This window comes from Scleropages formosus, chromosome 13 (genome assembly GCF_900964775.1).
Source record: "Scleropages formosus chromosome 13, fSclFor1.1, whole genome shotgun sequence".
Lineage (NCBI taxonomy): Eukaryota > Metazoa > Chordata > Actinopteri > Osteoglossiformes > Osteoglossidae > Scleropages > Scleropages formosus.
Genome location: NC_041818.1, coordinates 14,438,035 through 14,460,954, shown reverse-complemented (window position 1 = coordinate 14,460,954; position 22,920 = coordinate 14,438,035). Strand labels below are relative to the sequence as shown.

At 41.1% G+C, this 22,920-nt stretch overlaps 1 protein-coding gene across 2 annotated transcripts in view; it reads left to right on the top strand.

Moving 5' to 3' along the window:
• The first annotated feature begins 9,378 nt into the window (after positions 1–9,378).
• The window catches only part of nlgn2a (neuroligin 2a), a 106,134-nt gene continuing 92,592 nt past the window's right edge, over positions 9,379–22,920 (top strand). For both annotated transcript variants that reach the window (XM_018744452.2, XM_018744450.2), the window contains exon 1: positions 9,379–10,597. The gene's annotated coding sequence lies outside the window, so the exon portion shown is untranslated. The remainder of the gene's footprint in view (positions 10,598–22,920) is intronic.

Genomic DNA, 22,920 nt, shown 5'->3' with positions numbered 1-22,920 from the left:
CAATCCAGTTAGTTTATTTTGTAATTAGTGCATTTTAATTAAAGCCGCTTACAAGCCTTAGGTTTCCCATCCGCATCTGGTAAATATACCCTGGAGATGCATGAAAAATGGTTATAGTGGGTAGCATCAAAGGGCTGAAATGCCCAGGTTATACACACACACACACACACACACACACACACCTAGTTCTGCCCTCTTTCTTATCACTTAATGTTCTCCCTCATTGAGCATCTGTTGGAAACCACATTTTTCTGAACCAAAGCCATGGGTGTAGGACTAATATGACATAGTCATCCCGGGGAAGGGGTCCCACTCAAGTGCTGCCTAGAAGCACAGCCTATTCGCGCGCCATTGTCCCCCAGGCGATCGTGCTCTCTGTGCGCACCCCACATGCTCGTGCATTTCGCTCCTCGTGTTATTCTAAATATTGCATTTACGGCAGCGTCGCCGAGGTTCGAGCGCGCGTCTCTGCGCGTAAGCGCGTGCCATGGAGAGAAAGCAGGAGATTACCACACCTGCTGCACAAGGCAAACAGGGCCCTGCTTATCTATGGGTGCGACATGCAGGTCTATTAAATTTGGGCTGCGTGACACGTGAACGTGGAGTGGAGAAGAAGGTGCGCGGGAAAACAAACATGCTTAGCGATTGTTTTTATGAGGCAGGTAACAGATTAGTTGAAGTCACATTCCCATCTCCTGCGACACGTTCTCGCCGACAGAGGTCTTTCTCTTACTCGTTCCTCAGCGCTACACGAGCTGCGCCGTGGCAGATCTCATCAGGCCGCTCGCCTCCAGCGCCGCTCGTCATGTGGCTTGGGTGGTAAACAAAGTCACGGCGCTCTCACTCCGAGGCCCTGTTTTAGTTCGCTTGTAAAATATCCGGCAAACAACGCCAGTAAAGAACGGAAGGAGGTGGTGTCAAAATCACAAAGCAGGCATGAAACAGAGCAAGAGCGAGCGGTGCGGTGGACGGTCCTCCAGACGCTGAAGTCTTCGAGAGCTGCTCTATTGCACATGATAGTTGCCTTTCAATCACTGAACCTTTCATACCAGGCAAGCTGAGCTGCCGTGAGCGAAGTGCACATCTTCCCACCCTGATCATGCACCCTGTTGATACAGGTAGTGAAATACCCCCCTCGTTCCTCAGGCCTCGCTCAATGTGTCCCCCATGCTTTTGAAACACCTTAAGATTAAATTCCCTATCTCTGCTTGCATTCCTTTGTTTTATTCTCGATTGCTGATCAAGAGAGAATAACTCGCATGATGTGGTAGATTGTGTCACATTTTAATTGAGTTATTCGCTTCGGATGAAATTCGTTTTATTTCAGCGTGTCAGCTGGGAAAATGTTTTACTTTGAGATTTTTCAGTGACAAGTAAATTTTTTCGATTGTTGCCTAGGTGTTGAGATATATGGCGAGTATATCACACGTTGAGCTGCGGTGAAGGCAGTGGTTTTACTTCTGAGGTCCCATGATTTTATGTCAGTGTTTTCTCCCTTGGTGCGGTGGCGCAGTGGGTTGGACCACAGTCCTGCTCTCTGGTGGGTCTGGGGTTTGAGTCCCGCTTGGGGTGCCTTGTGATGGACTGATGTCCTGTCCTGGGTGTGTCCCCTCCCCCTCTGGCCTTGCACCCTGTGTTACCGGGTTGGCTCTGGTTCCCTGCGACCCTGTATGGGACAAGTGGTTCTGAAGGTGTGTGTGTGTTCGTTCTCCCTTTTAGTCCTGTTCATATTCCAGCCTGGACCACCCACCTTAGCGATAACTTGTAGCACGGTGTGTTCTCAATAATGCATCAGAGCGTCCCCAGCTACAGGCTGCTGTGTTTAAATGACAGAAGCGTCACATCTTTGGGGGGTAAACAACAAGGACGAAACACAGGCTGCAGCCAAGTAAATAAAAAAAGGTGGTATTTTTCCCCATGGCTAATTGATTACAGGATTTTTTGATAGTATATAGAGATTTTCGAAAAATACCCTGAAAATTCTATAAAATGGGCTGTGCTGCTCATTGAGGGAGGCAGGAGTGGGATTAAATCTCCGATTTGCAAAGAGAATGGCCCTCGATGGGACGTAATGTTGGGTTTAGCATTTGCAACACTGTCGCTGTCCTCGTGCACTTTGTGGTCAGCGCTGGAGAGGCACAGGCCCCTGCTGTAATTAGCAACCTCATTAAGTTCATTTGCATTTCTCTTCAAAGCGGATCGATGCAATTTGAGATTTTGCCACCAGCTTCAATTAAAAACGTGTGCAGCCTGCAGTCACAGGGCAAAGAGGCAGTGTAAATGTTATTCTTAAAAAATAAATGTCCCTGCCTTTCAGCAATTTCCGCTCCTTTCTGACACCAGCCAAATCAAGATGTGCTGGGATTTAATCTACTTCAGTTCCATATTTAAAAATTTAGCAAAACAATTATAAATTGCTATGAAAACATGAATCAATGTTGAGATTAAGGTCTCCATAAACTGCAATTTTTTTTTTTTCCAAATTAGAAACACAATTCTCATTCTTGTTTAAAGAGTATTGAGACAATATCCACAGTATGTAGATCTCACAGCACAAGAGTTTTTTCAATCCATATATATTCCTCTGAGATGTGATTAAGATTTTCCAGTTAGTTTTAGTACTTTTCAGCCATAGGTCCAATGTAACAGAGTAACATTCTGTTGAGAAGCGTTATTTTTTTAATTCAAATTAGTTTGTGGGGACCATGTGATGTGGGGACTCAGCAGTCTAATTAAAGTCTACTAAAATTCAGAATTAAAAATGTGCTGAAAACAAAATTGTTTGGTCCTGGGGATATGTCCCCCGTGTCCCCTACATAAATTATTCCTGTGATGCTGTAGATATCAAAGCTGTAAATTCTATGAGGTTTGTATTGGTGCTTTCTAATAATTCTTGATATCTTTCAACTCTAGTTAGATTTGTGGGTATACCAGCTGGACAGGTACCAAGAAGACCAAAAAATAGCAACAATAGTTCTCAGAGGAGTTATACACAAATATTTGGCTGAGGGCATATAAGGCTTGCTTTAATATCTATGGAGGGAATCATCCTCCCATCTCAGGTATATACCTATAGTTAGAATATCTACAACAGGGTGACGGATCTCTGAAGGATAAAATTTTGTCAAATTTACACAAATACTCATTAGTCACTTTATAAGGTACACTTAGCTAGTATTGGGCAGAACCCTCTTTTACTTCCAGAAAAGCATGAGTTCAGTAACAAGGGGCAGGGCACATTCCATTCCATAACAGGGTTCTTGGTCCATGCTGATTTGACACCTTTGCAGTTTCTGAAGGTTTTTTGGTCACATTCCACCTTATCCGAAAGATGCTGTTGGCTTGACAGGTGAGGGGAGAAGGCCGCTGGAATAAAGAAAAGGCTCTGTAGTATTTGTGGAACATCCTATAATGATGTGTACTTTGTGACCTGGCACATTGTCCTGCTGGAAGTATCAATTGGAGTTAGGCTTGAATGGCTGTGAGTGGATGTACCTGGTGCACATAAGAAAGATCCGTGGTTTCGTTGTTTTGGTGCCAGTTTTGGATCTTGCAGCCGTCATGTTGCAACAGAAACTGGGATTTCACAGACAAGGTAATGTTTTGAACTCTTCAGTCAAGCAGTTTTGGTGACCCCATGTCTACCAGAACCTCATCTTCTTGTTCTGAGCTTAGAGGAGGTGAACCTGGTATGGTCTTCTGCTGCTGTAGTCCATCCACTTTAAGGTTTGATGAAGTGTGCATTCTGAGACACGTTTCTACACACCACTGTTGTTCTGAACTGTTATTTTTGCATTTCTAATAGTATTCATGTTAACTTTAACGAGTTTCGTCTTTCTCTTCTGACCTGTCCTGTCAGGGAGACTTTTTCAGCCACAGGATTGCCACTGACTGGATTTTTACTTGTTCATGTCACCATTTTTGGTAAACTCTTAACACTGAGCAACGTCTCCAGACGGTAACCATTTATGAGATGCTGGAACCAGTGCGGCTTCAACCAATGATTATGGCACGTTCAGTACCATTTAGATCACATGTGATGTCCATTCTAATGTTCATCCAAACAGTAAAATGACTTCTTAACCCTTTACGCATGCTTTCTATACCGAGTCACAATCATGTCACTCACTGTGGGGGAAAGCTGTATCTGTAAGCAGTGTGGTGTGCCTAATAAAGTGGCCATTGAGTGTAGCTATGTGAACTATACCAGTACCTCTTCAGTCACTATGTAAATCTTTCAACTTCTCACTGGAGGTTGTCTCTTTGTTTCATAGATATCTGGCTGCATTTGGTACCTAATTGTTCTGTGAGTGCTAGTTTGGGTAAACTCAGGAAGACTCCGCTGGATGTCTCATCCTTTCAACTATAAGTATACTATCCTTTCAAGTATAAAGCTTTACCTTTTCATTTTCTCATCACAGATAAAATGTTTGGTCCTCCATATCCATAAGAAAATGCTAAATATACGCATGCAGTGAAACTTAACAGCCTTCAGGAACAAAGACAGAACGTATTAGAAATTTATAGACATGAGAAATTTCTGTATACTGCTTTATTCTCACAAAACAAAGAGTTTGAATAAACAAAAACTGTCTGATTTGTATATTACACAAATATGCCTGTTACAGAGGTTATGTAAAAATGATATCAGACAGTGGAAATAATATTTGCTTCCTGTAGTAAGATAGCTGTTATATAAAAATTGCACCTGCTACCTAACAAAGGCATGAGTTAAAATACAGTGTTTATGTTGTGTTATGTTGTGATATTTTGAGCACAAAACTGCAAGCACTTCAAGAAATATTAAGCTATACAAATGGATGACAACGGACAGTGATACACCTTTTATCCTTCAGAGTTAAAAAAAAGTCTGCTAGACATACAATTTTGTAAGGAAGAACACAATCTTATGAAGACATGCATAACAGTTTGTAAAAGTGTACATTTGCATCAGCTAATGATTGCTTGAGGATGTTCACACTTGAACTAGAAAAGGTTCATGTAGTCTTCTGGTGCATGTCTGATCTGGAAAGTGTCCAGAGTGAGGTGGCAACAGATGGGCTTATGGGTTTTACTACTTTTTCTTCCCATAATTTAAAAAAAATAAATAAATAAATAAAAAAAACTAGGCATACACTAACACTGCTCAAATGACTAAAAATAAAATGGCATGCCAGTTCTGATACTATGAACAGTAAGAAAATATGACAAAGTACAAGTGGAGTGGAAAAGAAAGGCATAATAACAAATGCAACATTTCAGAAATATACCTTTGTATTGGAAAAACACCACCCTTTTGAGGAAATACATGCATGTCACGCAATGTAAGGAAACATATCTGTTTCAGGGAGCTAATACCTTTATGACAAAGCACACACCTGTGTTAGAATGGATACTCATGTCTGAGAAAGCACAGGTATGACAGGTGTATGACAGGTGTAAGACAGTTTAAAAAAACTCAGTGGGAATTCATAAAATGCTACACTGAATATAATATTTATGCTGCTTTGCCTCCCTTGTGGTTAGATGGATAGACTTAGGAGCTGAACAAATAAGAACATCAGGTTCTTTGTGGTGCTGAGATTGACTCAAGATTGACCATTTTCAAGAAGAACTGGCTGAAATATTCCTTATTCCTCACCTGTCATTTTCACCTAAATGCATTTCATTTTGAAACCTTATTGGCATTGCTTTTGTAAGGATATATTCATTTTTCATTCGCAGTGTTCCGTTACTGGTGTACGGAAGTCAAGGTGGCAGGTATCATAATGGTTAAGAAACTAGATTTATGTCTGACAGACTACAGAATCAAATCACAGGAGGAACTTGGCTAAGGTACTGTTTAGCAAGTTACACACCCAGAAATAAATTACTGTTTAAATTAATGACATAGTAAGTCATGCAGGCAAATTTGAAGAAAATGTATTCTTGAATGTGTAGTATATAAATAACAAATATCTCTAACTGTAAATCAAACTGTGAGTATGATATACAAATTGAAACTGTCAAGATTTAAACAAATCAATAAAAATCAATGAATAAGTCTAAACATTTGTGCATTCTTGGAGGTTTTTACAAATCAGTTTCATACTTGGATCTTAGATGATACACACATAGAAACTCTAACACACACACACACACATTTTCAGAACCGCTTGTCCTATACGGGGTCACGGGGAACCGGAGCCTACCCGGCAACACAGGGCGTAAGGCGGGAGAGAGGGAGGGGACACACCCAGGACGGGACGCCAGTCCATCGCAAGGCACCCCCAGCGGGACTTGAACCCCAGACCCACCGGAGAGCAGGACTGCGGTCCAACCCACTGCGCCACCGCGCCCCTCAGAAACTCTAACAAACCTATTAAAATCAAGAATAAAATAAGGTCTTGTAGGCTGAATGCATGAGTAGGGTCTATTCAAGAGCATGAAAATGAAATTCTCCAAAAACATTATTGTGACTTCAAACGCTGCAGAGATAAAAGCTTGATTTTGACTTTTTCTGTGTGCAACATTTAATTTATTTGCCATGTGTTCCAACTGTCATTGCAGAAGAAAAAAAAATCACTTGTACAAACGTTGAAGAAACATGTTTTCACAATCTAACACTTCTAAATAAAAGACATTGTTCAAGGTTGCCCTAGTAAGGCCAGCAAAAGTAAAAAGGATATACAGTGTACATAAAGAAGTTATTAAACATGCAACATAAATAATCTATATCAATAGCACTTTCTCCCTCGCTGTCTCTTTGTCAGTGAATGAAGACACAGCAATTAGCCACTGGCCCAGCCCGAGATGTGAATGTGATGCCAGAACGCAGATCAGCCCAATTAGGAGCAGATGCCATGGGACTGCGAGAGTGGCATGTGCAGAGGCTTGCAACGACACGCTGCGTAAGGACGACGTGTTAAAGCTCTCTCTCGCTACGCCCACTTTAACCAGAGAGACAGCTGTCTATCTGTGTTTCGCAGGGCTAGGCCAGCGGCAATCTGACATCTGTACTAAAAGGAAGCCTTAAGGATGACATATTTGTACTCATCCAGACCCCAGAAGGAATGCCTGCCATGGAGAGAGAGCACCCAACTGCACCCACATTGGAACTAGGAAGGAAAAACCTGCATCTACACAGCAACCCATAGAGACACTAGGAAACACCTGTACTGACACATGACACAATAGAAGGAAACACTTTCACTCACTGAGGCTCTTGGAAACTCTGCATCCACAAAGGTGTAAGAAGGAAACACCTGCACCTACTCAGACATTAGGAAGAAAACACCTGCACCAATACGGGTGTTTGAAAGGCAACACCTGCACCCATACAGGCACTAGGAAGAAACACCTGTGCACATACCAGTGTTAGAGAGTCAATACCTGTACCCATAGAGACATCGGGACGAAAACACCTACACCTGCACTGGCACAAGGAAGGAGACACATGCAAACACAGAGGCCCCTGGGAGGTATCGCCTGTCTTAGGAAGAATGTTTCTGAACCCACAGAAATAATAGGGGAGGGCTTGTACCCACAAAATCCCCAGAGGAAGAACATGTGGCTTGGGGACATAATACTTGCACATACATACTGCCATAGGTACAAAGGATAGGATACCTAGAGGAAATACAAAAGGTCAAAAAACTGCAGTCTTGCATTACTCTTTATGGTAAAATGGTAATAGTGTGATGTTATGGTAATATGACGCTTTTCCTAACAGCAACTGCACTGGAAAAAACTGCACTACGCAAACGTCCCGATAAGAGGCCTGCTGTGCAAAAGACCAAGTAAGATCAAAGCTGAGCTCTTATCAAAGGCCTCAGCATTCATCATATCTTGGAAAGACAATCAGACCTGTTTACTGAAGTTCAATATTAATTCCTTTTCAGTCTAAAACATTCGCTTTGGAGTGCCATGCTATAAACCAAAGGTAACAGCAGGGGTTAGAAATACATGTGTGAATGTCATCATGTGCATGGGTGTGATTGTGAGAATATGTATTTATAGTTATATATGCATTGTAGGATATTCTTTACTTATTTCCATTTTGGGTCTTGTAACTCTACAGATCAGTTACTGTATGGAATATTTACATTACACAACCAAACTGAGAGAGACCATTGGTGTTATTTCGCTGAGATATTGTCCAATTGAACTGGAAAATTGTTACACAAATATAATTAATGAAAAAGAACAATTTAATTTGTCACATTTGGTGTGAACCAGCCAAATGGTTTGAGGCCTTGTGATACATCCAAATCCTCAGAATTGTCCTAATGGGTACTCTTATTGGGACCATCCACTCTTTGCAGATTACTCTGATATCTGCATTTCATAGGGAAATGTTTGTGTGTGTGTGTGTGTTCATGGGCAAATGTGCATACAGCTCTAGTTGTCTGTTATGATATGGTCCCTCCTCTTTAAAAACCAAGACCCAGCTTTTTTTGGGCTGAGGACGCGCGACAACCTTTATGGTACTTTAAAGACACTTTAAACAATAAAAGTGATCAAGACAAATTTTCAAGAAGTAAAAGGACAATTACCAAGTCTTCACCGTACTTCATGTTGCCAAGGGCTGTTATTGCACCTAGTCTCAAATTTTACCACCCCCTTTTCTCTGTATTTGCTGTCCCTCTTTTCATGTAATTTAGTAATACAACTGAACAAAATATTTTATCACCTGTCAAACTATACTGTATAAAAAGGAAAATACATAAATTATGACATCAGTTAAATAGGTTCTGTGCACAAGGTGTGAATTAATGTAATGCGTTGTTACACTGTAAGACATACCATGACATATGTGTGTGGCCAATTAGGCCTTTGGTTTATGTCCAAGCAGAATAAATGAATCAGCCAGACTAAAGGTCACGAGCTTCTTTTATGTATTAGCTATTGGTAATGAAATCCAAAAACTTTTCCAAGCTTTAAATGGTGTTGCATTATGATTATGACTATGATTGCACTATGAACCAGTTTAAAAACATCAGGTCTTTCATGATGACAGCACATATGATTACCTGGTGTTTTTTCCACATTGTTTTAGACCATAATAAAATATACTTTTTCTTTGTCTAACTGCGGTCAGGTGTACATCATGTCTCCAATGTCTAATCCCAGTGTCTGAATATGGTCAAGCATGGTTGGATGACTGAAAAACAGGTATGCATGTTGTGTCAAATGAAGCAGGTGAGTTAACTTAAGGTGTTTTATTATTATTATTATTATTATTTATAGAAATGCATGCATGGATACTTTAATTTTTTTAAGAAGAAGAAAATGACTTTGGGCAATACCTCGTGGGTCACAAGGCGATGATGGTAGTGGCACAGTGAGGATATAAAACAGGTTTGTATCACTTTAACATTTTCTGACGTCACCCTGATGCAGATCTCCCAGCTGAAGACCTGATGCGAGGGCGAAGGGAGAAGGGAAAAAACGGAAACCTTTTTCCACCATTCAGAAGCCGGCTATGCGACGGTACCTCTTTCTGCTGATGGGGACTCTTCTCATTCGAAGAAGGTGCGAAATAAGAGCGGGGAATGATTCGCTAACTCGACGGCACCCCGGGAGCGACACATACAATCTGTAAGGGATTAAAAACAGGCAAAGGTAGAAGAAAAAAATCGGACGCTACGGGCTTTTTTTCCCTCAGTCGCTGACTAACGTACGGCGGCTCTCTGAGGGACACTCTCCGAGAGCGCGCGGCAGCGCGCGCGTGCGCGAGGCGACGGGAGCGGAAAAGGCACAGCATCCCTGCTGAAGCGCGAGACCGGGAGAGCGTCGGACCGTTAAACGCGGAGGGAGCGTCGTGCACGATGCCGCTCGGTCCTCGTTCACAAACCGACGGAGCCGGAGACTGACTCCGCGCGCGGCCAGACGAGGCGGTGATGGATCCTACAGCACACGATTAATAATAATAATAATAATAATAACAATAATAATATTATTATATGAACAGCCTCGCTCGCGCAGCAGAATTAAGCAACGGCGGAGAGCGAAAAAAAAATCGTACGTTTTTTTTCTTCATGGCGAAAAGACAGATGAAGAACGACAGACGATTTCAAGGAGATAAAAATCCGCTTGTGATTTTTTTCAATTAACTGAGCGGAAAAAAAGTCTGAGAATAGAGGCTTTTCATTCGTGAGGAGACAAACCTGACACGACGCGGTTCCTTGCATTCATTGACTTCATTTTTACTGCGCTGCTCGGAGCTCGATTTTTTTGGGGGGCTATTATTATTATTATTATTTGATCCCACTTCCCCCTGTCTGTGTGAAATGTGGTAAAAAAGCGTCGGTGTCTTGCTGCCGAAAGAGACGGGTGTTGTCGCAAGAAAAGGGGAGCAAAAAAAGGGCTCTTCGGAAGAAGCTTGTTTTCTAGAGGAAAAACAGAACATGCTTTGAACGCCTTTTTTTTTTTTATTTTTACGAAAGAGTGGAATGGTTCTTTAGGAACAAACACACCGGACAGCAGAGCGGCAAAATAGCGCGGAGGATTCCTTCTGAGAGAAAAATACAGAGATAAATAAATAAATAAAGACGAAATAAAATAATAAAAACCCCGAGAAGCAGTGCAGCCCTTGCTGAGCACCGGGGGATTTCGGGTAAGAATCTTCCCAGTGGCGCGGCGCGGTGCGGCGCGGTGCAGCGCGGCGCCCTGACCTGTCCGTAAAAAGGCATGTTTTACCCCATCCTTCCCCGTGCACCTGGCTGCCCCGCTGCTGATGTTAATGCACTTATTGGGGCAAATGCTGAGCCGTTCTTTTCACCCTTTACCGCCTCCCTTCCGCGTCCGAAAATGGTTCACCTGAAAAGCAGTGTGTGTGTCAGTAACAGTAACGGTGTGCGGTCGCTCCTCTTCCAGCGCGGAGAACACTGAACAGCACCTGCTCTTTTTTTTTTTCTTTTCTTTTTTTTTTCAACGTGTAACCTTGATTGAAGAATCCGTTTTATTCATAGTCATACATGTTGATTTTTTTTTTTTTTTAATAACCCTCCATTTCTTGGCAGTTAAGGAGTTCTCCTTCGGCACACACAGATGAGATGCTCCATGTCGGGCTTACGGTGTCCATCACCTGCTGCCCCCTTCGCACTGAATGCCACGTTGTGCTGGTTAAGGTCCATTCTTTCCTGTGCGAAAGGAAGGGGTGGGAGGATACATGATGAATTGTGAATCGAGTCCATCAGCTGCCCACACACGTACGCACGCACGCACACGCACACACACCCAGACTCACAGTTTGTACGTCGCAGTCCACTGTGGTCTTTTCCCAGATCAGAATCACGGTGCATACGTGGAACGCACAGAAGCGCTGACCGCGGTGCGTTCGGCCCACTCTGCATCTCCGGATTTGCGGTCGTTGCCGCACGCCTTGGACAGGAGCGGCATTGAGAAACGCTCTGTCCAGACAGGCGTATGCTCTTCCAGGGCAGGGCACTTTTGTGTGCTCCACTGGTGTGGGCCTTTCAGGCTCCATTGCTGCTGGAATTCAGCAAAGACAAGAAGAGCTCTGTCCCCATCCAAAGGGCTCAATCAGCCCTACCCAGAGTAAGGGCTGCAGGCTGCATTGTGTGCCACCTGAGGTGTTTCATGGACTGGCAAAGCATTATAAGACTTGCTCAAGTCATATACGCCTTCTAATACCATGTGACATCACAATTTATTCTGCCATTGTCTATATGTGTGCTTGTATATTTCATACATCTATAGATAGATACATCCCAGAGGAAATTTCATAAGGCCAGGACAGCATACGTAAAACAAAGTAATGACAAACAACACTGACATAGATAAGCATCACAATGGGAAGATGGGAAAAAAGATGCAGGAGCCTTTGATTTTGTGTTTTCATTTGTTTTGTTGAATCATTAGTACTGGCAGGTGATTTGAAAAGTTTTGGAGTGTAACTGAGGAGAGCAGGAGGGGGTATTTTCACTTTCCTCAAGAGGCTTTATTGACTGACATGGCTTGCCAGAGAGAAGGGCACTCCTTGGGGGAGCAGAGCATGGCTCAAGTGTTTGCAGCACAGTTCCGTCCTCTCCGTTCCTCTTCACTTCTGATGAATTTGTGCTCTTCTTTTGATTTTCAGTTTTAACATTTATTAGCTGATATACCTAAGAAGCTTTTTTGATGTGAGCTTGTTGGATGTCGGTGGGGAATGGGGGGTTTTGGTTGAAAAGTGCCATTCTTCAGTTTGTTTATAAAATCTGACTTTAGTACACTGTTAAAAGCTCTATTAATAGCCCAAATAATATGTAAGGTTAGGTGAAGGTCATTAGATTAAATGTATTACTAAATGTATTTCAACCTGGGACATATTAGTTGATGGTCATGTTGCCATTTGGAAATAACAGACTGAGGACAAAGCCTGAGGTCTATGTTTAGTGCGGTCATCTGGGCCGGCTGCTAACCGCCATGTACCAACTCAGAGTCAGCGACGCGTACCCTCATCGCTGTTGATCCTAAAGCTCTTTGACAGGAGAAATAAGCCAACGTCAGTTGCAGGTTTGCAATTTGCAAGTTGTAGGTGGGTCAAAGTTTGATTTAATTTGATGCCAAAAGGGATTAACAAAAGCAGAAATGAAGTCAAACAGCACCTATGTGTATTCTGTACAAGAGTTTCAAATCAATTATATGCTTTTCAGACAGATTTTTGATTATAAAATCCTAAAGTAGTTTAAAAATAATTATTCTTGTAAAAAATTAACATCAGTTTGTTCTGGGGCATCAGTTTGTAATGGTGTAGGACAGAGGCTGCACTAGTATGCTTTATTTGTAGTTCTGAATCATAGCTGGCATGTTCTGTTGTTATTAAAATTCACATCTAAGAAATAGGGTTTTTGTTCTTCAGAGTTAAAGCAAGGAGTGAAATACGATTATTTTTATTGTTGTTTTTACAATAAGCAGTTCTGCAGATATTAATTATGCTCAGTGATTTGTTGCTCCAATAACATGAATTTTATGAAGAACATAATTTTAGGGCTAGCTAGCTGCAGAGGTCTGAAACAGCAAGAATGGTAGAGCCATATTAAAAGCTTTTATGGAAAAATGGTCCAGTGGTAAGCATTACATATACAAATGCGAATGAGACTTTGCTTTTGTTATAGGCAGCCGTACTTTAAAATATGTCCTAGAAAGCTAAACACAAATTGGCATCATTTATAGTAAGCTGTTCTGCTCCATTCATTAGGTTCTCTGGCTTCTTTATGTGTGAGGTGATTTATGTATAGTTCTATGGGAGGTCGGATTAGATGGGAGCGCGATTTGAAGCACACATGTCCAGCTAGCCTGTTGTCAGAGATATTTACAGTTAACATGACATTATCAGCTGGATATATTATCTAAAAATCAACCAGTGTAGCCTATAGAGATTCGTTCTCTCCCTGCATTCGTGCATGTTTGTCTGAAGTTTTTTGCAGGAAAACTTGTTTCAGTCTGAGAGCACTGTTTTTGAATTCATCCTTAAAGAAACTCAAAAAGATAGATCTCAGATATGTGATTTGTACTAATGTATGCATTTCCAGTCACCCTGGGTTTGATTGCCAGATCCAGAATGAGTTTTTTTTTCTTGCATTATTGAGCAGCCATAAAGTAAGTCTCTGAGGCTTGGAGCCCAGTGAAGGTGCTGTAGAGTTATGAATTATTTTTATGATGGGAATTATGCTCTTGCATTGACATAAGGACAGTCATCGCTATCATTAAAATCGATAGGGAAAACTTTGCTTTTGGGTTAAAGGTTGTGTTGCAGACCTTGTCTCAGATACCTAAGTGACTTAATTTCAGCTTGGTGGTTGTCTAAAATACATAGTTTTGGACTTGAAAGCATTCTCTTTGTTAATTATGGAACAGAATGTGATTAATTTTCCAAAATAATGGTCATTCTTTCACTGTTCAGTCCACATTAGACTGTGCCTTTGGAGAAAAGCGTCTGCTAAATGAATAAATGTAATGTAGTATTGAAACACTCACGTATAACCTAAAGAAAAACATGTGTAAAATATGTGTACCACTTAGTCACTTTGGATAAATGAGCAGTGTAGTTACCTTTCTTTTCAATTGGGTGGCTACATTCTGGTCTATTTGCTGGGGTAATTACTGCCCCTTCCGCATAGAGTTAACATTCTGCATTGAAGACTTGACAGGCCCATGTTCTTCCTGGGCTCAGGATGAAACAGTCAACTGATATTCAAACACCAGGGAGTTAGAAAAGAAGAAACTGGAGTTGACTGTTTGAGTAGTCAGCAGATTTTTCTCCTTTTTCATGGAATAAACCATTTGAAAGAATAAACTCATGCTCACTTTTCCTGGAAAAGGGGATTCATACTCAGAAAAACTAAAACACAGTTTTATCACCCAAAGGATCATATGAATTTATAAAATTTAAATGAAAAGCCATATCAGGTAGACGAATTGATCTCCATTTCCCGTCGACAACGGAAACAAGTGTATAAAATTATTATGGAAAAAGAAACGGAAAAAACAGAAACTATTTCAAGGGACAGTGGCAAGGTCGTGATAATTACCGTGCATAATTTGTAGCTTTTCAATTGACTACAGTATCACAAAAGACTTAATGAATTCTTATTCAGATTGTTTGAATTCCAGAGTTAGATCCCAAAGGGCAAATAGAATCCCAGTGTGGAAGTTGTTTATATTGTAAACAATCCAAAAATTTGACAACTACAAATTGCACTGGACGAAAATTATGATCCATGTGCCTTTCGTATCAAAATGTCAATAAATAACACCAGTAAATTTATGAAGTAATACTAAATTGCATTTCATCCCTGTCATTGAAAGGAAAGCTGCATTTTATGATGCAGATATTTATTGTTTTAGACACACTCCAGTTTTAAACAAAAAATGTGAGATGACTTTCATATACTGTTTGTAATTGCATAGGCCAGAAGTAATAAATAAATAAATGTTATAAATTGTCTGTCAGATCCAGGTAAATACCAAATGGACAGAATAACTGGCACAGTCTATTGTCTAAGCCATGGGACTGGGTGGCAGTGGGGAATATGTTATTCCTAAGGGTTCCTAAGGAGTCCTCAGGTAGAACATAAGCATGTTTTCACACGTGAGAAATGAGGCCAGGATGTTGTTCTGTGGGTCGCTGATTTGACATGTGAGGCTCCGACGTTGCCAGGCCTCCAGGGTTGCGGGTAATTCTGAGGCATTCACGTGGAAGTGTGTTTCCAGCACCCTCCTCAAACCGCTGCACATCCGTGCTCCATGCCTTACGGGCCTTCTCTCCTTTTTACTTAATTAACTCATTGATCACGTGCGGGTAAATGAGCTCTCTGGAGAGGAAGCCAGCTCTCCTCATGGTTCGATTTCCCATCCATTCATTTTTGGCACCCCAAATCTCTTAAAATACGTATTTGTCTCTAAGGGACTGGGAAATGAATTTGGAGGGTTCAGAGAGGAAAGGGGAATGTAAAACTTAGCATACTTTGCCTTTGCAGTTCACCTCTATATGACCCATTTAGGTGTTTTTTTTTCAGCACTGCTACATCTCCTGAAGAGTGTAGAAAGCTTTGTTATGCATTTCAGCCAAGTAGAACAAACTGAGACATTTAGGGAATTTAAAGCTGGTGTGGACACTCCAGATTATGTTGCTACCCTTTATGTCCACTCCTCCCATTATCATACCTCCAGGATTCCTCCCATGTCTGATCAACCACAGATCCTTATAAATGGATCAAAGCTACCATCAAGTGTCTGAGAGGATTTAATGACAAGTACTGGGTCACAGGACCACCTGATTGACTGAGGACCTCTACAAGATGTTGAGGTGTGAAGCGCTGATGTTCTACAGCTGCCAGCCAGGTTAACTCTACTAGAGGGGCACATCCAGCAGCCTTCCATTTGATTTTTCAGCAAACAGTGTCATCCGAACCCATTTGGAAACTACTGTCCGCTTAGACTGGCACTGGATAGAAAAAATATGTACTGTGAGAAATGCAGAAAGGGGTAAGTGTTGCCAGGAAAACAAATAATGTTTTATTCCTAAAAAATCTTGTAATTAAGGTGTTAGTTACATGGGAAACAGTTTAAAAACATAATATGCTCTGATTTTGTCCCCTTGCTGTACATGTGGAATATCTTTGAGGCATTAAAAGTGTCATTACTTTCCTCCTTTAGTGCAACTGCAGCAGCAGGGCCTGTCCCCCAGGGTACAGGTTTCATGTTTCCATTCATTCATGGAACTCAGTAGCTGACCATTCGTTTCATTACTGAAATGCTGACCAGTGCAGGAAAAAAGCTGGTTACATTACATTTTTATAGAGGCTCTGTGGTACCTGTCCTCCTGGCTTAAGTGTTCCATGGTCCATCCAGCAATCCTTTTACTGGCCGTTCACCTAGATCCAGGTGAGGATCACAGTATTATATAAAATGCAAATTTTTCTCTTTTTTTTTTTTTTTTTAACTGTGGATTACGGGTCCTTTGCTTGCATGTATATTTTATTTAAAACTGCAGGCACCACATATATTCTCAGTTATAAATTATTTTTGTTGATACTGTTCAGCTGGCTCTTGACTGGTATTATTCTCTCATTTAACGTGATATAGCCAATATTATCGCTACCCTGACTGGACATTTGAAAGGCCATTGAAAGGCAGATAGTTTGTGTACTGAAATGCCTGACCATGGTGTCATCAGCAGCTCACAGCATCAGGAAATGTCACATAGGGCAGTCTGATGTTGTCCAACAGTAAGATCCTAAGGGATTCTGGGAGGGCAGAAATCCTTCTCCATTGCTGGCAACCTTCATCTGGTCTTTGTCAGTGATAGAGAGGTTGAAGTGCAGCAGGATTATTGAAGCTCTCTGCTCCTCCTTGTGCCCAACATCATCACAGCCTTCAGGGGATAAGTACCCCTCTGTTCTGATTGAGAAAAATGAGAACGCGCCCCATGGAGAAAAATGCAAAGGAAAGAAAAGAAAAAAAGAACCTTGATGCTCAGAGGATTTAAATGACATGTATGATAAGACACCCCCACGCAAACACAGCCAGACTGGACGCACATATTGCACTGTATAACACATACATAAGGACTAAATGTGTGTCTTTCCTGTTCTCCTTTTGCAATAGCTTTTTTGCCTCCTGGTTACTCCACATGGTGGTTCTAGCCCCTGCACTTATGTAAGACTGAGCCAGGTGCAGCAACAATATCTGAAGCTATTTATGGTACCAGTGGCCATACAGATGCTAAATAACGCATTTTCTAATATTTGCCGGATATCAGAGCATTCGAAAAACCTGATTTGCGATACAATAGGACCCAGGATGTTTTATGTTTTTTATTTAATCCAGTTTTTAATTTCCATGCATAGGCCATGAATTTCTTTTTAATAAATACTGCTGCAGAAAGCTGAAGTGAAGTCGTCAGCACTGAGGTGAAAGGATTAGGCTGCTTGCTGTGGCACACCTGGGGGCAGCGTGCAGAGACACGTGAGAAACGGGGGGGGCGGGATTCCATCACTACCTTTCGCCTCTGATTTGTCCCAGTTGGAATAAGCTGGGACATTTAACCTGATTCCTGGTGAGGATGTAGACTGATCAGAGACTTAGAGTGCAACTCAAAATATTTCAATATATTATGTTTTCAGCAGTCATTTGTTTGTCATTTTTTGTGCTACAGGTAATCTGAGAACATTAATGGAGCTTGATAAATTGTCTGAAAACCATAAAGCAGGAAAAATTAAACTTCCTTCCAAAATATTCTCAGACACCAGAAGTAAGCACTTTGTGCTGCTACACCGTGGTCACATTAGCTTCAGTATGATCTTAGCTGTAGCATTACTTTTTTATTATTCTTTCATAAAATATTATACACAAATTCACACTGTGCAAGTACATGCATGCATTTTTGGAAATTCAGTTTAAATTTTTCTGTTTGTGAATGCTACACCTTATTTTCTCTTGTATCTGCATAGAGTTCAGATTTCAGCAACAAAAATGTAACCTAGTGTTTAACACTGTGTACTGAGCAAGTTTTAAACAGAATTTTAACATTTTTACCATTTCAAAATTTCATGGGACCAATGTCTAGTCATTGTGAGAGACTTCCAAATAATCAGTTGATGCTCTTAGTGCTATGATCCTTTCAATATACAGGGTAATTTCTGTACAAATAATCATTCATTCATTATCAATAACTGAGTATCCACTGCAGAGTCAAAGTGGTCCCAAGACAACCCTGGGATGGGACACCAGGGCATTGCAGGGCCATCACACTATGTGTACAAATAGTAGACAAAAAAGACCATGAACATATGATATGGCATTCTCTGAACAGGGTTTTGTAACTGTGCGTCAGGAGCCTGGCATTCTTCCAGTTGATGCCAGTTTGATGGAAGCGGAAACGGCTGTTGTAGGCGCCTTTCCAAACAATGCAACAAATGCTCTGTGGGACAGAAGTCTGCTTATTGGGAGGGCCGTACAAGATGACTAACTCTGTACTCATGCATCTCTAACCACTTGCTGACATAGCGTGCCCTGTGGATTGGAGCTCTGTCGTCCTAGAAGTCCGCCCTCCAAGAAGGGAATAAACGCTGCATCATGGGACGCAGATGATTGCTCAGAATGGTAACGTATCACGCTGCATTAACTCTGCTATCTAATGCAATGGATGCACCCAGGCCATGGCAGGAAAATGTGCCTCGCCACACTGTGGAGCTGTCAGATCCTTTCATTATTGGAAGGACACAGTCTGGTATGTAGTTTCTTAGGCTGTTGCCACATGCATCCGTATGTGTTCTTTAAGAGCACGGCGAAGAACTCTTGAGACCATATTACAGCAGCCTGCATGGAAGAGTCACAAGATCTGTGTCGCAGAGGACAGTGGCAGGTGCTAATGGAACTTCTGTATTGTTAGGTATACTGCTAGTTAAATCTTATTGCTAGACACCAGGTTAATACCTGTTTTGACTATGTGCTTCTACCTGCTGCTTCTTCTGATGCCACCCTGTGTTTTTAGTGGACAGGACATCGCTTTGGAGTTTCTCTTGCCATATGAACAATTTTCTGCAGAAATGCCTTCCTAAACCTGTACCAATGAATTTTATACTTTTCACCTTTATAGCAGCTTTGCTTGCTTCTGTTTTTGGGGGCAGCTTTCTTATACACACAAAAAGAAGACCAGCAAGAATAGATTATAATATTCTCACTTGCCTTTATAGTGGGCAGCTGTGTTGAGTTTTTCACGTTTACATTGATGTGAAAAGGAAAGGACACCCTGTTTCAGCTCTATGGCTTTAGATATTAGAGCATCTGAACATCCAGCTCAGTATATAAATGTTAACTGTATAAAAAATAACACATACTTTCTGATAATTCAACGAAAAATAAGTAAATATGCAGGAATGATGTGTGAAAAAATAAATGTACCCTATGATCATCCAGCTTTCAAGACCTCCATAACGGTAATTAAAGTAATCATTTTCTATGAGTTCATCGCTCCCTTAAATCACATCACAGGAATTCTGACCATTTTTTCATTACAAAACTGCTTCAGCGCACTGATGTTTGAGGACATTCTTGTGGGTACAAGTTTCAAAAGATGGACATTGCCTTTGGAAAACTCTTATTCTCCTCTTCTTCAAGTCATTGAGATGTAGGTTTACTGTTGTATTTGGAATCATTGTCCTGATGAACGATACCAGTTTTGGCCAAATTTTAGCTATGGCGTTTATATAGCTTTTTTCTCTAGAATATGCTGCTATGGAGAGACAGTCATGTGGACTCAGTAATTGATAGGTATCCACAGTATAGTGGTTGGAAGTTGTCTTGCATGCACTCTGTTTGTTAATGATGTTTCTCATCGTGGTGTCCATGTTGTTTGGAAATGGTTCTAGAACCCTTCCCAGAATATGTCATGACCCAGGAGGTGAAAGTCCTGAGGTCTGCCAGAAGCACCACCCGAGATCCATGTAATTAAGCCATCACACCTGTTTTCGATTAACCTGATCAGCTCCCAGCCTTATAAAGAGATTGAAGTCCCATCACTAGTTTGTAGATTCTTGACTGGCCCTTTATGGCTTACTCTGTGATTATATAGCAGTGCTTGTTCACTGACCTGTTTCTTTTGCAGTCCCAAGCTCCTGTCCTGTCCTGTCCTGTCTATGCCAGTCCTTTGTGGTCCTATCGAGGTCCTGTGTAATACCCTGTATTTGCCATGCCTCATTTTATTAGCTTTGTTCATCCATTACTGTTTCACATACTGTATAACACCCAATGTGTCTCTTTTTGCTGTATCTATAGTATCACCCATACGCTTTAATTCCTATTTATCACTGTGCACTTGTATTTACGCTCTGCTGTTGAGGTAATTTTAGTAGGCAGATTCTTCAGTAACGCCCAAATGTAAAACGAACACGGATATGTTTTACTGCACTTTGCGTCTCCGGGCAGTACAGTAAAACATGTCCATGTTCATTTTACGTCCGGATGTTGCAGACAACTAAGCAGAAATGGTTGCATCTTTGAGATTGTCACAAGTGTCTCCTTCTTAACATGCTGTTGTTAACAAAAACTTTAAATATATAAACCAACCTTTCAAAGACCTGGTGTTGTATACACCCAGTAAAACTTTCTGTTGATCAGCCCTTCATGTACATCTAATTAGCAGTTCTTAGTTCTTATATCCTAATTAACTGATATTGGACAGAGGAAATGTTCACTCACGTTTTTCATACATGGCTTCTGTATGTTGACTTATTTTTTTGGTTAAATAAATAATGGAAAAGTAATGTTTGTCATATGTCCTGATCCTGTAAAACCAAACAATGAAAAGAAGGTACAATTTTTTTTCACACTTACATTTATTAATTTAGCAGACACTTTTCTCCAAAGTGACGTACATCTCAGAGAAATACAATTTATGCATTGCATTAGGAGAAAGAGAAACAGTTGCAGACATGTGATTCATAAGGAAACTTAGTTTGCTTCTTTCCACTTTATGCACCGATGTTCATCGCTGGAGTAGGGGCATAAAACTCAGGATAGATGAATCCTGATCACCTTCCTACAAACATATCCACAGTACATATATATATTTTTGTAGCAGATGCTTTTCTCTAAAGCAATGTACATCTCATAGAATACAATGTGTGCGTTACATTAGCAGAAAGAGAGACTTAGATGCAGACATGTGATTCTTAAGTGCAGTTAGTTTGTTTCTTTCCACCATATGAACCAATGTTCATCACACGAGTAGCTGCATATCACTTACATTTACATTTATTCACTTAGCAGACGCTTTTCTCCAGAGCGACTACAATCATGGACACTACGTAGTGTTACTAGCCCACACACCTTGTTCACCAAGGTGACTTACACTGCTAGATACACTACTTACAATGGGTCACTCATCACTTCTAGGTAATGTTTAATATATCACAAGGCATAGAAATAAGTGTAAATTGCATGTAATTTTTTTGAGGAATAACATTTTTTCAAGTGGTTGCCAGGACATACCAGTAGAAAAAACATATATTCTATTTTATTCAGTTAATTTTTGTAGGGATCCCTCCCCAATATGAATAAATTAATGTGTTTCAATTTAATAGTAAATACATTTTTTTTTAAATATATCATTATTTATAAGCCCATGTAGTGCACAGTAGTCTGTGCATGCCACGAAAACAGAGAGTATTCTCAATTTTGGTGTTATTGTTGCTCTCATTAATTTTCTGTGAAAACATTTACAGCTAGATGGCATTTGTAAAGCTCTGAATGGAAGTTATTTACAGGCCCCCGATATACTTCCCTCCTCTTGATAGGGTTTATCTTATGCAGTGGTGTGATGAAGGTAACCAGGGGGGTGGAGGGGTTCACATCTTGTGCTTAACACAATGTCTGCCCTCTCCTGATGTCCCAGCAGGAGATTTGCATCCACAACAGAGTTAGTTCTGCAGACAGGGATATGAGGGCCGCACCTCTCCTAATCCTCCCTCCAGCTGTTCACTTCCCCTATGTCACCTGCTCAGACTGCTGTGTGGAAGGCTGATGGGGCAAGAAGAGCATGTCAGCAGTAGCAACAGAGCTTGCCTCCTGCCTAGGGCTGCTCTACATGAATATCCATGGAGAAAAACCAGTAGATTTATGGTTTTTTAGATATGGTTGGGCAAAAATACCTCAAAATATATTTTAAAATAAAATATGCCAAAAGTAAATGTATTCAAATTTAAAGATACTGGATCAAAAAATTCAAATGTTTTGGCGAAGACGCGATACTTTATTTTGTGTTCAAAAGATATAAAAAGAGTTCCTCAGAAAAAATATAATTTCATGTAACTTTTACCAAAACATTATTTGGAGGAGCATAGTGCATGTATCGTGCCAGTTATTGAAAGCATTGAAAGAGAAGAATAGCTTCATGTTGCAGTTACCAGGTGTGCTTTTGGGTAATTTCACTACAGTTTTGGACCCCATTATGACTAAAAGCATTTCCCATCTGAAACCTGTACCTGGGCATGAAAAGTATATCATTTTAAGAAAAGTGGTGTCCATCCAATAACTGTTTGTCCTGAGCTGTGAACAGGAGCTTATCCCAGAAGTGCTGGGCACAAGGCCGGGGGGGGGGGATACACGCTGGATGGGACACCAGTCAGTTGCAGGGTGGGCATACAGACAAGAAGCAATGTAGAGTTACTGATCCACCTGAACCCATGCAGACACAAGGAGAACATGCTAATGCCACACAGGCTGATCAGGAATCAAACCAATGTTCTGCACCACTGTGTTACCTCTGAAATGCACACGCACACACACACACACACACACACACACACACACACACACAGTCTGAACTGCTTGCCCTATACAGGGTCACGGGGAGCTGGAGCCTAACCAGGCAGCACAGGGTGTAAGGCTGGAGGAGGAGGGGATACACCCAGGATGGGACACCTGTCCATC